The sequence below is a fragment of the Pan troglodytes genome, chromosome 10 (genome assembly GCF_028858775.2).
Source record: "Pan troglodytes isolate AG18354 chromosome 10, NHGRI_mPanTro3-v2.0_pri, whole genome shotgun sequence".
Lineage (NCBI taxonomy): Eukaryota > Metazoa > Chordata > Mammalia > Primates > Hominidae > Pan > Pan troglodytes.
The window spans coordinates 31,151,237-31,165,924 of record NC_072408.2 but is presented as its reverse complement, the minus strand read 5'-3'; the positions used below and the strand labels follow the sequence as shown (position 1 = coordinate 31,165,924).

Genomic DNA, 14,688 nt, shown 5'->3' with positions numbered 1-14,688 from the left:
ACTATATCAGCTAACATTCCAATTTTGGGGTTTAGCCAGTTTGGTCAGATTTTCTACCACTCATGTTGAAAAACTCTTAACTGGAACAGAGGTGTTGTGAAGATTACAGATTATAAGGGCAAAATGGTGGCTGTATCAGTGAACAGTAGTCAGGATTATTTTTTACTTTCCAGTGACTCAAACCTCTCCTAAACTGCTCTCTCAGTTTTGGCTCCGTCTTCCCATGATAATAATAGGTGGCGTAGAGAGGTGACAGAGTCAAGGAACATGGTTCTTGTTTTCTGAAGATGGTTCTTTCCTCAAGCCCTTTGAGTCTTCTTTGGTCTTATATTCTCATCACAGAAGGAGAGGTGATTGTCTTTCCCCAGTTTTGTCTACCATTCCGGTTCCATCTGCATTCCCGGAGGAGTCCTGTTGAGGGCAGAGTGACTGTGAGCGAAACATGAAGAGCTGTGTCACCAAGTTCCATAAAATCTGGGAGCCCAAGCAGCATATTTGTGGGATTTGTCTGACAGAACGCAATGGAAACAGAGCGTGGCATTCGCTCCATCTCCCCCAGGTGAGCGGCAGCTTTCTCACGGGGGGGTCGGGGGCGGGGGGGCTCTAGGGCATCCCTAATGGCGTCTGCGGGGAAGCAGCAGGGCTGGGTGAGAAAGTGGGTCTCACGGGACCTGCAGTGTTCAGCAGAGCCGTGGGAGTACCTGCTGGGAGCATACTTGTTTGGGAACACATGAGAGGCACCCCCTGAAGATTTCAAGAAAACCGGATAGCATTAGGAGATATACCTAATATAAATGACGAGTTAATGGGTGCAGCACACCAACATGGCACATGTATACATATGTAACAAACCTGCACGTTGTGCACATGTACCCTAGAACTTAAAGTATAATAAAAATATATATATATATACATATAAAAAGAAAACCTTGCCCAGTTAAGGGGATGGGAGGACTTTATAGGCCCTGTTTCAAAATATGTCTGTGAGAACAGTGTTGAGTCATTGTTGCTGCAGGGACCCTATCTGGACCAAGAAGTTGCTAAGGTCTGGGGAAGGTTGAGCTACATATAACGTATGTGATGAACTCCACAAATGTCTATGCAACAGAATTTAACAGATGGTGAAAAGTGTAAAGATTTTTGTTGCATGTATAGCTATGGAGCAGAATTTCTAGTACATTTGTCAAGTGTGAAACAAATTACAGAATCATATTATTTAATAAAAAGTGGTTATATCACAATAATAAACATTACTAATGGCAATCCTAGGCATCATGTAGCTCAATGATTTTCAAAGGTTTTTAAGGAGCAGAACATTATAAAATTATTGTTTAGACTTTTACTTTAAGTAGATAATATTTGCACATGGTGAAAATTTAACATGTACGAAAAAGCACATAGGAAAACTAGGTCTCCCTCCACCCCTTGTCCCCTGTCCACTCAAAGCTTCTACCCACAGGAAACCGATGTTACTCCTTTCTTTTGTATCCTTTCAGAGATGTTTTATGCATATTCAAGCACATTCTCACACACACACTTTCGTAAGCAGTAACACAATAACCTTCTGAACTTTCCTTTTTCACTATGTACCATGGAGATTGTTCCAGAACAGTGCAAGTAGAGCCACCTCGTTCTTTTTTACTGCTGCATAGATTTCCATTTCAGGTCTGTGCACAATACATTTATTCTCTAATCTATTATTAGATTATTTGTTTGCTTCCAATTTCATATCTATGGAATATGCATATCCTTGTACATATGATGTAATATTGCTAATAAGGAAGTTAGCTAAAGAATAAATTCTAAGACATGGAATTACTTGTCAACAATGCACATTTAAAATTTTGATACATGTTGCCAAATTGCTCTCCACAGATGTTCCATAAGTTTCTGCTTCCATCAGCAATGTAAGGAAGTGCCCAATTCCTCCTACCCCCACATTACTGAGAATCTTATCAAATTTTTTGATCTTTTCTGATTGGGTGAGTACTTAATGTATGTTTGAAAAATATGCATAAGGTTGACATATATTTAAAAGTTATTTATATGTCCTTTGTTCATAGGCTTTGCTCATTCTTGCTGTTTTTTTTCTTACTGGTTTTTTTTTTTTTTTTTGAGACGGAGTCTCACTCTGTTGCCCAGGCTGGAGTGCAGTGGTGCAATCTCGGCTCACTGCAAGCTCCGCCTCCCGGGTTCATGCCATTCTCCTGCCTCAGCCTCCCGTGTAGCTGGGACTACAGGTGCCTGCCACCACGCCTGGCTAATTTTTGTATTTTTTTTTTAGTAGAGATGGGGGTTTCACCATGTTAGCCAGGATGGTCTTGATCTCCTGACCTCGTGATCAGCCTGCCTTGGCCTCCCAAAGTGCTGGGATTAGAGGCATGAGCCACCACACCCAGCCTTTTTCTTACTGATTTGTGAGTTTTTTATGCATTAAGAAAAACATCCTTGTCTGTAATCTGTGTCACAATATTTTTCTCATTTTGTCAATTATCTTTTGACTTTGTTCATGCTGATTTACTGACATGTATATAGATTTAAGGTCATTTTTATTTGGTCATATCTATTAATCTTTTCTATTATAGCTTCTGAGTTTTGTGTGATGTTTGGAAAGGCTCTCTCTACTTCTTTGTGGTTATTTTAAAGTTCTTTAATTTTTTCCTTCTACTAGTTTTATGGTTTCATTTTTTATGTTTAAATCTGACTCATTTGGAATTTACTTTTGTGTAAGTTGGGAACTAAGGTTCCATCTTAACATTTATTTTTTCCAAATAGTTACCTAGTGGTGCCAGCACCATTTATTAATCTTTCCCCTATTGATTAAAAATGCCACCTTTATAATCACATACTAAATCCCTGTATGTTTTAGGGTGAATATCTGGACTTTTGGAGTACAACTGAACCACTACCCTCATTCAGGTGGGGGCAGAGAGGCCAGAGCTCTGCGCACTGGTTTCCTCTCTGATTGCCAGCATTACCCCTGAAGTTGCTTTGGGGGAGATCTTGGGGTTCTGGGGAACAGAGTTTGGAAACTACCAGTCTGGACCACTCTTTTTTTTCACTGATGAAAATCTGTAGCTCGGTGGAATTAAGTGACTTAAAATAACATTCTGACATTGGCAAGTTGCCGTATGTTCCCAATCCCCTAACCCCCACCATGTGCATGGAGTATATCATTGGTGTAGGAGGCTCACTGATATGAGAATCACAGGAGAGCCCACAGCTGCTGTTAGGGACTGCTATAGTGTCAGAAGGCCTCATCCATGTATTTGGGGGAAAGAATGTTCCAGAAAGAGGAAACAGCAAGTACAAAGTTTCTGAGCTACATATGTAGAGAGATATAGGTATAGGTATAGAAATAGTATAGATAATTTAGAAAGACAGAGATAGAGACAGACCTAGAGATTAGAATGTGCTTCAGCTAAGAATAGGACCATTTTTACTTAGCATGCTGTTCATAGTAATAAGTTGCTGTTATAATTTTCACAGCCAAAAATCCATACATGATGTTATTTGTATTGTTTATGTTGTTTTATATATTATTTTTATTTATGCTTATATTTTCACAGCCCTCCTAAATTGAGTGGAATGATTGCAAAGTGTTTCCAATAAATGAGGATACTCCACCCCTTACCCTCCAAAAGTCTTCTCTTCAATTTGGGTTTGGTGCCAGCAATTTAGTCTTGACTGATACAATAACATTTCAAATTTCTAGAAATAGTTGGGGAGGGGAAGACTAGCCTGTGTTGTAGAGCTTTGAAGAGATAAAAACAGCTTTGCACCTGATGCCTCTCCCTGAGAAAGTAGTCAGCCCCAGAGAGTCCCAGTTCCACCTTCTTTTGAAATTATCTTAGAGGTAACCAATGGATCCCCTCCAGGAGAGACTGTCCATCCCCACCAGGTGCAGAGAATGAACCACTGCTTAAGTTTGCCTGGTAAATGGTTTGGAGTGTCACTGCTAGACATGGTGGCTGTGATGTCACTACTGTGTGTATCTTGAAAGGTCAATAAAGAATGAGTAAAACATTTGAAGAGGTTCTTATTCAACAACAATATTTGTTTAAAGGCTTGCCAAAAACACAAAACAAAGCCTTAAACCCCAAACCTTTAATAGTATAAAAATAACAAGGCTTAAGTCATAAACATTGGATTTCCAGAATTTAAAAAGATAATTTTTGAAAAAGGAATTACATCAAGAAAATTTTTTTTGAATTGACTGTCTTCTAAAACAAATTAAAAAAACAAAAACAAGAAAAGCAATTAAAAAAAAACAGTTGCTAATGGTCACTCCGGAGAAATGGATGGATTCCAGTATTTTATTCACAAACAAGCTTCATCCAAATGGCAGAACAACAGGGGTCTGGCTTCTGCATGGCTCAGGCCTGAGTTTCTGAACCGGAGGGTATATGGTGAGGTTGGGATTAAGGGTTTTCCTGCCTTATTTAATTAGGGCCTAGTCACAGTTGCACCAGCAGTTGTTTTCACATCCAATTCTCTTGGCCTTATAGTCTGGGAAAATTCTCCCAACTCCAACAATGAACTGACTTGGAACTTGAGACTCTGCGGTGCTGATATTGACACCAGAAAATCTGGACACTGCTCCAGGGTTCTTTCATAAAGTCCGAGAGGTCATACTATTTTCATAGCAACATCAGGGCGTGATTTGCCTTTTTCACTCCCATTTTCTCACAAGTATACAAGGAGGTTTTCAGAGGCTGCATAATGTGTGATATCACAACAGCTTGAATGCAGGAGCAGATAGGAGAACCCAGCTGTCTTCTATTAAACCACATATGAAAGAGATTTGCAAAAATGTAAAGCAATACTGCTCTTTCACCAAATATTTTTGTTTTGGAAAATGTGGTTATTTTTCATAGAATCTTATTTATGATAATGGATTTATTGTATTTTTAAAAGAATTAAAATATTTTGACTTTACTTATAATACACTAAATAAAAGATATCATGTATAAGCTCTTTAGGGTCCTCATAATTTTTGAGAGCTTATGTTAAGTTTAAAGTTTGTCTAAAGAGGTTTAGAGACCATAAATTTTGAGAATTATGAGTCTATGGGATAGTGAAGGAAGATAAACACAAAATAACAATTAATATTTATTGAGTGCTTCCTGTTTGACAGGCACTGTGCTAAAAGCCTTACATGGATTGCCTCCTTTAATTCTCATAACCACCCCTCAGAGTAAGTACCAGTGTTTCTTCTTTTATTTTTAAGAGACAGGGTCTCACTTTTCCACGCAGGCTGAAGTGCAGTGGCACAATCATAGCTCGGTGTAATCTTGAACTCCTGGGCTCAAGTGATCCTCCTGCCTTGGCCTCCCAAAATGCTGGGACTACAGGCGCGTGCCACCACGCCTGGCTTTAGTGTTCCTTCTTCTGCAATAGATGAGGAAACTGGAGCTTGGAGAGGATGTTACCTTCTCAAGGTCATAGAGCCAGAGAGTGGCAGAGGATGAAATTGAACCTGGGTGTGTGGCTGTAGCTCCCTTATTCTTAACCACTTGGTGACGGTCCTTCTAAAAGCCTGTCCCCCGCAACCCCCAAACCACTGCACTAATGTGATGTAATGGAAGATTGTGACCTGGGAGGCAACGGGAGAGGATACTGTACTACAGACACTCAGAAAATCTTTCTCTCTCAGAGTCAGGGTTGGACTGGAACAACTGCTGGCCTCTCATGGTGTGTGGACACCACATGGGCAACTAGATCCTAAAATACAGTGACCCACACTGGTGTCCCTCCTCTTTTAAGTTGCTTTGGGAACAAAAGGGCCATGATTATTAAAAAGTCATAGTTTTGCAGGAAATGGAAGCCAAGACCCGTTAACAGGGGTACAGCTAATGGGCATGGTGTATGAAAGAGGCAAGGGCCGCTTGGCATTGTTTTTCACTCTTAGATAAAGCCGGAAAGGACCTCAGAACAATGGCGTGTTTTAGCCTAAAGAGAAAAAAAAGTATGTTTCTAATCTGAGGGAAAAACGATGGTGTGTTAAAGAATATGAATTAGTGGATGCTAAAGAGGTCTGTTATTACTCACAAGGGCTAATATTCACACAGAATTGAATTTGACTAGGCTGGCAGAAAAACTTCCAAATATTCCTTTCTGTCCAATGTAGGGATCAGGCATTATCGCCCCAAGGCAGATTAGCCTTAATTGGGCATACATTTGCGAACATTAGCATAATGCCTTTCCATTTCTTCTATTATCTTAACGAATTGCTTTACATTGGCTCTCCTATTGCCTTATCTTTCTTGCCAAAAGCACTTGATGGCCCAGTGAAAGGCACTTGGACTTCCCTAAAGATATGCAAACTTCATTAGCCTTGGTTCTTTAAAGGTGTTAGGCTACGCTTTCAAGACAAAAGTCTGGGATAGTGTCAAGGGATAGGGTGGACTGTCAGAGTAAGAGACACCATGGGTTTGCTGCTTGGCTTCCTTAGTTAACACACTGTGTTTTGCCATGTGAAGGGAGAACTGACAAGGTATTTGGGAACTGAAAAATCGTAGTTACGACTGAGTTCACAAAACTCTGAGCTGGAGTTGGACATGACATTACAGCTTCTCCTGGTAGACGACCTGTGTTCCTCAAGGTCTCCCAAAGGCATGACTAACCACTCTCCTCGGTGTTATCCCGATTCTCCAGTGAGCCATGACCTCATATTATTGACACTAAGAGCAATGTTCTCAGGCCAGGATGGGACTCTGGAGCTTCACAGACCAGTAAAGTCACATTCCTTCCCTCACGGAGTTTAAAGTCCCGCAGGGAAGGACAGATGGGTGAACGAAAGGCAAACACCAAATGGTAAATGCACACTTGGGAGCTTCCTCTTCTTTGAGATAAGAAGGAAGGCTGAAGAAACAGAAATGTTGAGAAGCTGGTGTGGGGAAGTACAGCAGGTAGAGGTGGGAGAGAGTGACGGAATCTCTACTCCATTTGAACAGGAGATGGGAATTTGGGCTGTAAGTGAAGGAGGTGGGGGGAAATTGCGCTGCAGGAAAGTGAGAGAGAGGTGAAATGAAATAATTGCAGTGGACGTTGGAAATTTAAATCAGATTTAAAAATACTCCTGCCCCTGGCTTAGGAAAAAAAATGAACATAGGTAAGCCTTATCGAAATAAACATCTTCCTTCCATTTCATTTGTTCCAGTTTATGTTTGGAGGATTTGTATTTGATCAGATAGTTAATAAACAGATGAAATATGAGTACAAAGAGAAAGAGTTACCGTTCCTATACAATCTAAGATGAAAGCTTTGGAAAGGCTCGATAAAACTGAGTTACCAAAAAAGCATCATTGAATAAAAGGTGAGAGAGACAACTATAAGAGAAAAAAAATCATAAAAATCAGTGGAGGGAATTTTGTTTCACAAGTGTCTTAAGGTTCTCACCATATAATAAGCAAACACTGGGCACTGTATATGATGTACAATGGTTTGGTTTGTGCAACAGAGACTAGCAGCAACTTGGTGGATCTGCATTCAGGAAAGAGACCCTGGCCATGCATCACATGATTGGTGAATACATGCATAGTTAGATGTATGTTCCAGGTTAAAGTGTTTAGTGAGCTCTGCATGTATCATTTTAATGATTCTCTGTTTTACTGACTTTTTTGATTTTTCAACCAATTCCCTGTCAGGTATGGTTGGATAAGAGGTATAAAAGGAGAGTAAAAAGGCTTGGGGTTTTGTTTTTTCCTCCTTCACTTGAAGTGAGCAGGAGTGTGATTATTTCATCTGACCACTAGATGTCACTATTGCTTCATGGAAATATTTTCCAGCTGCTTTGGCTCTAGCAATTTACGCTGGACATTTTACTCTTAACTGAGTGCTTGTGTGAGGAAAGGCAGAATGGGTCCCATTGTTACCTCCTTCACCTGTGCTCTAATCTAGTAAAGTTTAAAAAGTATATAGACGTGGCATTTGAATAAGGGGCACCCAGGTACAAAGTTCCCAGCTAAGGATCATTATTTCTTGAAGAATGACTTCGAAAACGGCTTCCTTTTATTTTATTTTTATTTTTATTTTTTGAGACAGAGTCTTGCTCTGTCACCCAGGCTGGAGTGCAGTGGCATGATCTTGGCTCACTGCAACCTCCGCCTCCCGGGTTCAAGCAATACTCCTGCCTCAGCCTCTCAAGTAGCTGGGATTACAGGCGAGCGCCACCACGCCCGGCTAATTTTTGGATTTTTAGTAGAGACAGGGTTTCACTATGTTGGCCAGGCTGGTCTCGAACTCCTGACCTCAAGTGATCCGCCCGCCTCGGCCTCCCAAAGTGCTGGGATCACAGGCGTGAGCCACCTCGCCCGGCCCAGCTTCCTTTTAAAACAAGTAGAGTGATTTATTTTAAGTAAGGGAAAATAAATGTTCTGTCTGATTTAGGGCATACACACTACCTTGTGTCCAGTGCAGGTCACTCTGTCATAACAAGCCCCACCAGGTGGCTATCCCTGGCTGCACAAAGGGTAAAGCTGCCGCTGAAGCCCAGCACCCCTCCCCAATGTGAGCCCCTACTCTATATGCTGAGGAATTCCTCAGGTCAGTAAAGTCACCTTCTGAGGAATTCCTCAGCATATAGAGTAGGGGCTCACATTGAGGAGGGAGGAGGGCCAGCCCTACAGTGTCCTGAGCTGGCCATGGAGATCCCCTCTACAGACCCTGACATCTGTTTCAGGGACCTCAGAGTTGAAAGAGCTCTTGGAGGGCACCTGCTTCAGTCTCCCACTTACTGCAAGCAATCCTTTGGTAACATCCTTGGTACATGAGTGCTCACCTGCTGGAACACTCTCTGTACTAAGATCCCTACTTGGTTGGGTGTTTCATTTCCTTGTGGGGCAGCACTGTTAGAAATCATATTCTATATTAAGCCAAAAGTTGCCTCCCTTCAACTTCCTTTAATCATTTTTCATGATTTCCAGACTCCTCATCAATTCAGGAGATAGGAGGGAAGGATGATGAAGGATTGATTCGGGATAACTCAGTCCTTATTTATTGAGCAGCTTTAGGGCCAAGGCCCTGTGCTAAGCAGTCCAGAGCATCTCCTGGAGATAGTTGGGATTGTCAGTGTTCTTACTGTGTCTTTCCTGGAATGAGACATAACATTCCAGGTGATGTCCAATTCATGCAAGGTATAGGGACAATTACTGCACTCGATCTGGAAGCTTCCATTGAATAAGATTATATCAACTTTTTATACACTATAACAATACTGGTTTATTTGTGGTTGAGGTAGATTTAAATTCCCAAGTCTTTTTTTTTCTCAGAATCAGTGTCAAGCAAATTTTTTTTTCCATTGTGTACTGCTTATTTTTATTTACTTTTTGGAGACAGGGTCTCACTTTGTCATCCAGGCTGGAGTGCAGTGGTGCCATCCTGGCTCACTGCAATCTCAGCCTCCCAGGGTCAAGCGAACCTCCAGCCTCAGCCCACCAAGTATCTGGGACCACAGGCATGTGCCACCACACCCAGCTCATTTAAAAACATTTTTATAGAGCCGCGGTTTCTCCATGTTGCCCAGGCTGGTCTGGAACTCCTGAGCTCAAGCAATCTGCCTGCCTCAGCCTCCCAAAGTGCTAAGATTACAGGTGTGAGCCACTATGCCTGGCCGTGTACTGCTTATTTTTAAATTTAAATTTAATTTTAATTAAATTATTATTATTATTTTTTGAGATGGAGTCTCACTCTTGTCACCCAGGTTGGAGTGCAATGGTGCGATCTCAGCCCACTGCAAACTCCACCTCCTGGGTTCAAGTGATTCTCCTGCCTCAGCCTCCTGAGTAGCTGGGATTACAGGTGCCCTCCACCATGCCTGGCTATTTTTTGGTATTTTTAGTAGAGACGGGGCTTCACCATGTTGGCCAGGCTGGTCTTGAACTCCTGACCTCAGGTGATCCACCTGCCTCGGCCTCCCAAAGTGCTGGGATTACAATCAGTCGTGAGCCACCATGCCTGCCTAATTTAATTTTTTGAGATGGGATCTTATTATGTTGTCCAAACTGCTGTCAAACTCCTGAGCTCAAGTAATCCTCCTGTCTCAGCCTTCTGAGTAGCCAAGATCCATCCTGTACTTTATTTATTATTTAATTTAACTGTTATTTTAAGTTCAGCGGTACGTGTGCAGGTTTGTTATATAGATACACCTGTGTCATGGGGTTTGTTGTACAGATTATTTTCTCAAATGGTATTTCTATTTTTAGGTCTTTGAGGAATTACCACATTGTTTTCCACAATGGTTGAACTAATTTACACCCCCAACAACAATGTATAAGCATTCCTTTTTCTCCACAACCTCACCAGCATCTGTTATTTTTTGACTTTTTAATAATAGCCATTCTGACTAGTGTGAAATGGTATCTCATTGTGGTTTTGATTTGCATTTCTCTAATGATCGGTGATGTTGAGCTTTTTTTCATATGCTTGTTGGCAGCATAAATATCTTCTTTTGAAAATGTCTATGCCCTTTGTCCACTTTTTAATGGAGTTGTTAGTTTTTCTCTTGTAAATTTGTTTAAGTTCCTTATAGATGCTGGATATTAGACCTTTGTCAGATGCATAGTTTGCAAAAATGTTCTCCCATTCTGTAGGTTGTCTGTTTACTCTGTTGGTAGTTTCCTTTGCTTTGCAGAAACTCTTTAGTTCAATTTATCCTGTAGTTTTTAAACAAAAATTTTCACCACAAACCTAGGTCTTTGTTCATCCATTCATTCAGTTAGTGGCTATTGAGTACTTCACAGTCATACCTGCCACTTAGCTAGGAGGTATGACAATTAGTCTACCCTTTGTTCATTTCTCGTTTTAGTGGACTCTCCCAGGGTCCTGTCGTTCACAGATTTGAAACGTATGCTTGCTCTGACTTCATCCTAATTGCTAAAACATGACTGCTTGTGCTTGTTTGTTCTACAAGAACTTTAGATGCATCTGACTCATTTTTATGGACTCTGAGTCAATACCAAGGAATATGAATGAAATTTAGCTTGGATTTGGGATTCTATTTATCATCATGTAAAGATGATGCTTTATAATTTTTTTCGAATGGTGACTTAGTTCCACACTTTTAGTTAAATATGGCACACATAGATATGTGATTATCTCAAAGAATTTGCAGAATAATAGTGTGTATCAGGGAAATCAGAAGTGGGTAATATGAAAGCATGTGCCATCCTCCACTGCTGATAGTGCCTGGAGCTCAATTATTGTTTGAGGGAAATATGGCCTTGAAGACCTTTTTGGGAATAAAACTTCTAGAAGCTTCTTCTGATTTAAAAGGGTGATCATAAGCAAAGAAGAGGCAGCTTCAGTTTTACAGGGGACTAAATGTTTCTGAGAAACCACTTATCTGTTGTGAGCTAGAACTATATCACACATCTCTTTTCTTACAAAGACACTGACTGGTTCCAAGTCTGGTTTTGTTTATGCCTTGCTACAATAACCCATGAATGTCACACTGGCCAGCTAAATACTAATCTATATCAATGGAAGAAATAACCAAGTCAAGTGGTTCCAAGAACTCAGTAAGTGTTGGTCAAAACCCTTGAAATTAACCAAATAATTAATATATTGTGTGATAAAATACCAGATTATTAAATATTAGCCATTATGTGTTTAAAAGGGTTTGTTATGTTGAAATTTAGAGTTAGAAATAGCTCCCCCAAGTTTTGGTCCTGAGCTACTCATTTTGGTAAATGACGAGATTAATATCATTAGACAATGTAATTACTATATTTCAGATATTAGTCATATGTGTCAGTTTGATATTTCTACATATATATGCCCTATTCATACTATACCTAAGCTTCCAGTTTATTTAATTAAGTTGTGACCATCATAAGTAGGAAAACACATATTAAATGAAGATAAGAATCTGAACCACAAGAACTGTATGTGACAAATTAATGGGCAATATAATGCAGTGATGAAAGAGATATTTACATTGCAGGCTGCATTTGGAATGCAAATAGTTTGATTATACATTTCCTGGAAAAGTCTCTAAGAGGAATCTAGAATTTGAGGGAAACTTTTGACTCAGATTTTGTTCATAGACAGACTGTTTTTTACTCAGCTTATAGGATATGACACACACTTGGTTTTCCTTCTACCTCGCTGATTCCTGCTTTTCAATCTCCTTTGCTGGTATTATATCAAATTTAGCCTAAAGCTGCCTCCTTACATATTTTAAGTTTGGCCTAAAGGTTTCTCTGTACCTTGTGAACTATAACAAGTGGAGGTGTAAACAGACCCATATCCTACAGTTGTGCCAATCACCGAGTCTTGGCCAATCAAATGTAGCCAACTGTTCAAACCATGTTCAAATAAGGCAAATGCTGAGCCGTAACCAATCCAGCTGTTTTTTTACCTCACTTCCATTACCTATACATCACTTTCCTTTTTCTGTCCATGAATCTTCTTCCCCCATGTGGCTGCGCTGGAATCTCAGAGCCTATTCCGGCTCAGAAGGCTGCCTGGTTGACGAATCATTCATTGCTCAGTTAAACTCCATTACGTTTAATTCAGCTGAAGTTTTTATCACTGGTTTCTCCTTTTCTTCCCATCCATTTAATACTGAGGTGCCTCGGGGCTCAGCCCTAGCCCCTCTTTATCTATATCTACTCCCTTGGTGACCTGTTCCAGGTTCATGTCTTTAAATACCGTCTTTATGCCAACAAGTCCCAAATGTGTGCCTTTAGTCCAGAACTCCCTCTGAGTTCCAGACACAAGAACATCCAAATATGAACTCCTGATCTTCCTTCCAAACCTGCCCCCCTCAGCTTTTACATCTCAGTTGATGATAACTAAGCGTAGCAGTTTATTAGGTCAGAAAACTGACAAGAGACTTGCAGAGACTTGTGTGGAGTTTGAGTTTTCTCTGAATAAGTTAAGAAGACAGAGTGTTTTGAGCAAGAAGTGGAATTATCTGGCATATTTTAAAGGGCTCATTCTGGCTGTTTTGCAGAGAGTAGACAGTGGAGGCACAAAGATATATCAGGAGAGACCAGTTAGGAGGCTGCTGCAACGACCCAGGTGTGAGATCATGATGACTTGGATCAGGGTAGTAGTAGTGGTAAGAAGTGGTCAGATTCTGGATGTGTTTTCAAGGTAGAGTTAATAGGATTTCTTGGCAGGATGCAGGATGTGAAAGAAAGAGAAGTCAGGGATTATTCCAAGACTTTTAGTTTGAGCAACTGGAAGAGTGGTGTTACCTTCAGCTGAGATGGGGAAGATTGCATAGTGAGTTTGGGATGTCCACTAGATATTGAAGCAAAATGTTTGAATGGGAATTTGAACATTTTAGTCCATTTGAAGTTCAAGAGAGAGGTCTGGACTGGATATGTAAAACTGGGAATCATTGGCATATAGATAGTATTTAAAACCTCAGACTGGAAGAGATCACTGAGGTCTAAGACACTTATAGTAAAGAGAATTTCCTATAGACCTAGAGCATTTGTTCTCAACCAGAGGTGCTTCCCTGGGGATATTTGACAATGTCTAGAAACATTTTTGGTTGTGGGGAGTAGTTGCTACTGGTACCTAGTGGACAGAGAGCAGGGATGCTACTATATATATATCTATCCTATAATGCCTAGCACAGCCCCCAACAACAAAGAATTATCTGGCCAAAAAGTCAGTAGTGTCAAAGTTGAGAAACCCTTGTGTAGATGGAGAAGACCAAGGACAGAGCCTGGGACACTGCAATATTTAAGAGGTAGAGAGGAAGAGGAGGAACCAGCAAAGGAGACAGAAGAGTAATCAGGCAAATAGGAGGAAACTAAAAGTTGTGGATCCTGGAAGGCAAGTGAAGAAAGTTTATCAACAAGGAGGTGTGTCAAATGCTGCTGATTAGGGGCATGGCATCAGGTGCCTGTAGTCCCAGCTACTGGGGAGGCTGAGGCAGGAGGATCACTTGAGCCCCAGAGTTCAAGGCCAACCTGGGCACCATAGTGAGATGATGTCTCCAGAAAAAAAAAATGCTGCTAAGTCAAATTGGTTGATAACTGAGAATTATTCATTGTATTTATCATCATGCGTGTCATTTATGACCTTGAGAAAAACAGTTTCAGTGTATGTGTTGGGTGGACTTAAGACAGAATGGAAGGAAAGGGAGATTGCAGACAACTAGTACTTAAAAGTTTTGGGAGAGGTTTTTTTGCAAAGGAAAACAACGAAATGGGGCAATGGCTGGTAAGTATCAGAGAATTGGGCATGAGTTTAGAGTGCTGACTGTCAGACCACATCAAGGGCCTTAGAACCAAGGACAAGGCAGATCCAGGTTGAAATGATTCTGGACACAGGTCTAGAATGAGAAAAAGGTCTAGAAATTAATTATTTTTGTTGGGTGATGGCTTCATGAGTCAGAGGCAGGTCTGATGGCTGGGGCCAACTGGACCAGACAGTTCTAAGACACACTATTCTTTATATTCTATCCTTTTCAGTCCAAATAAAGGACTGGAGCTGGCATATGAATTCTTCGCAATAACTCAGTACAAGATTCCTTGCTGTCTCTGACTTCTAGGGGTAGGCTTATTTTTATTTTATGTGGCTCCAAGGGTGCAGGTAAGTTTCAGGGCCCTCTCTGTCTGGACTATTGCATCAGTCACTTACCTGACTCCAGCTTGCTGGCTTTCACTCCCTTCTTTATTTCCAGAGTGATCTTTCTAAATGCAAATCTGAGTCTATCATTCCCCG

General features: G+C 40.8%; 1 long non-coding RNA gene across 1 annotated transcript in view; it reads left to right on the top strand.

Moving 5' to 3' along the window:
• Nucleotides 1–368: 368 nt before the first annotated feature.
• The window catches only part of LOC134807558 (uncharacterized), a 91,229-nt gene continuing 76,909 nt past the window's right edge, over nucleotides 369–14,688 (top strand). Inside the window, exons 1-3 of the long non-coding RNA XR_010148279.1 lie at nucleotides 369–559; nucleotides 1,876–1,982; nucleotides 5,138–5,197. This is a non-coding gene — a long non-coding RNA (uncharacterized LOC134807558). The remainder of the gene's footprint in view (nucleotides 560–1,875; nucleotides 1,983–5,137; nucleotides 5,198–14,688) is intronic.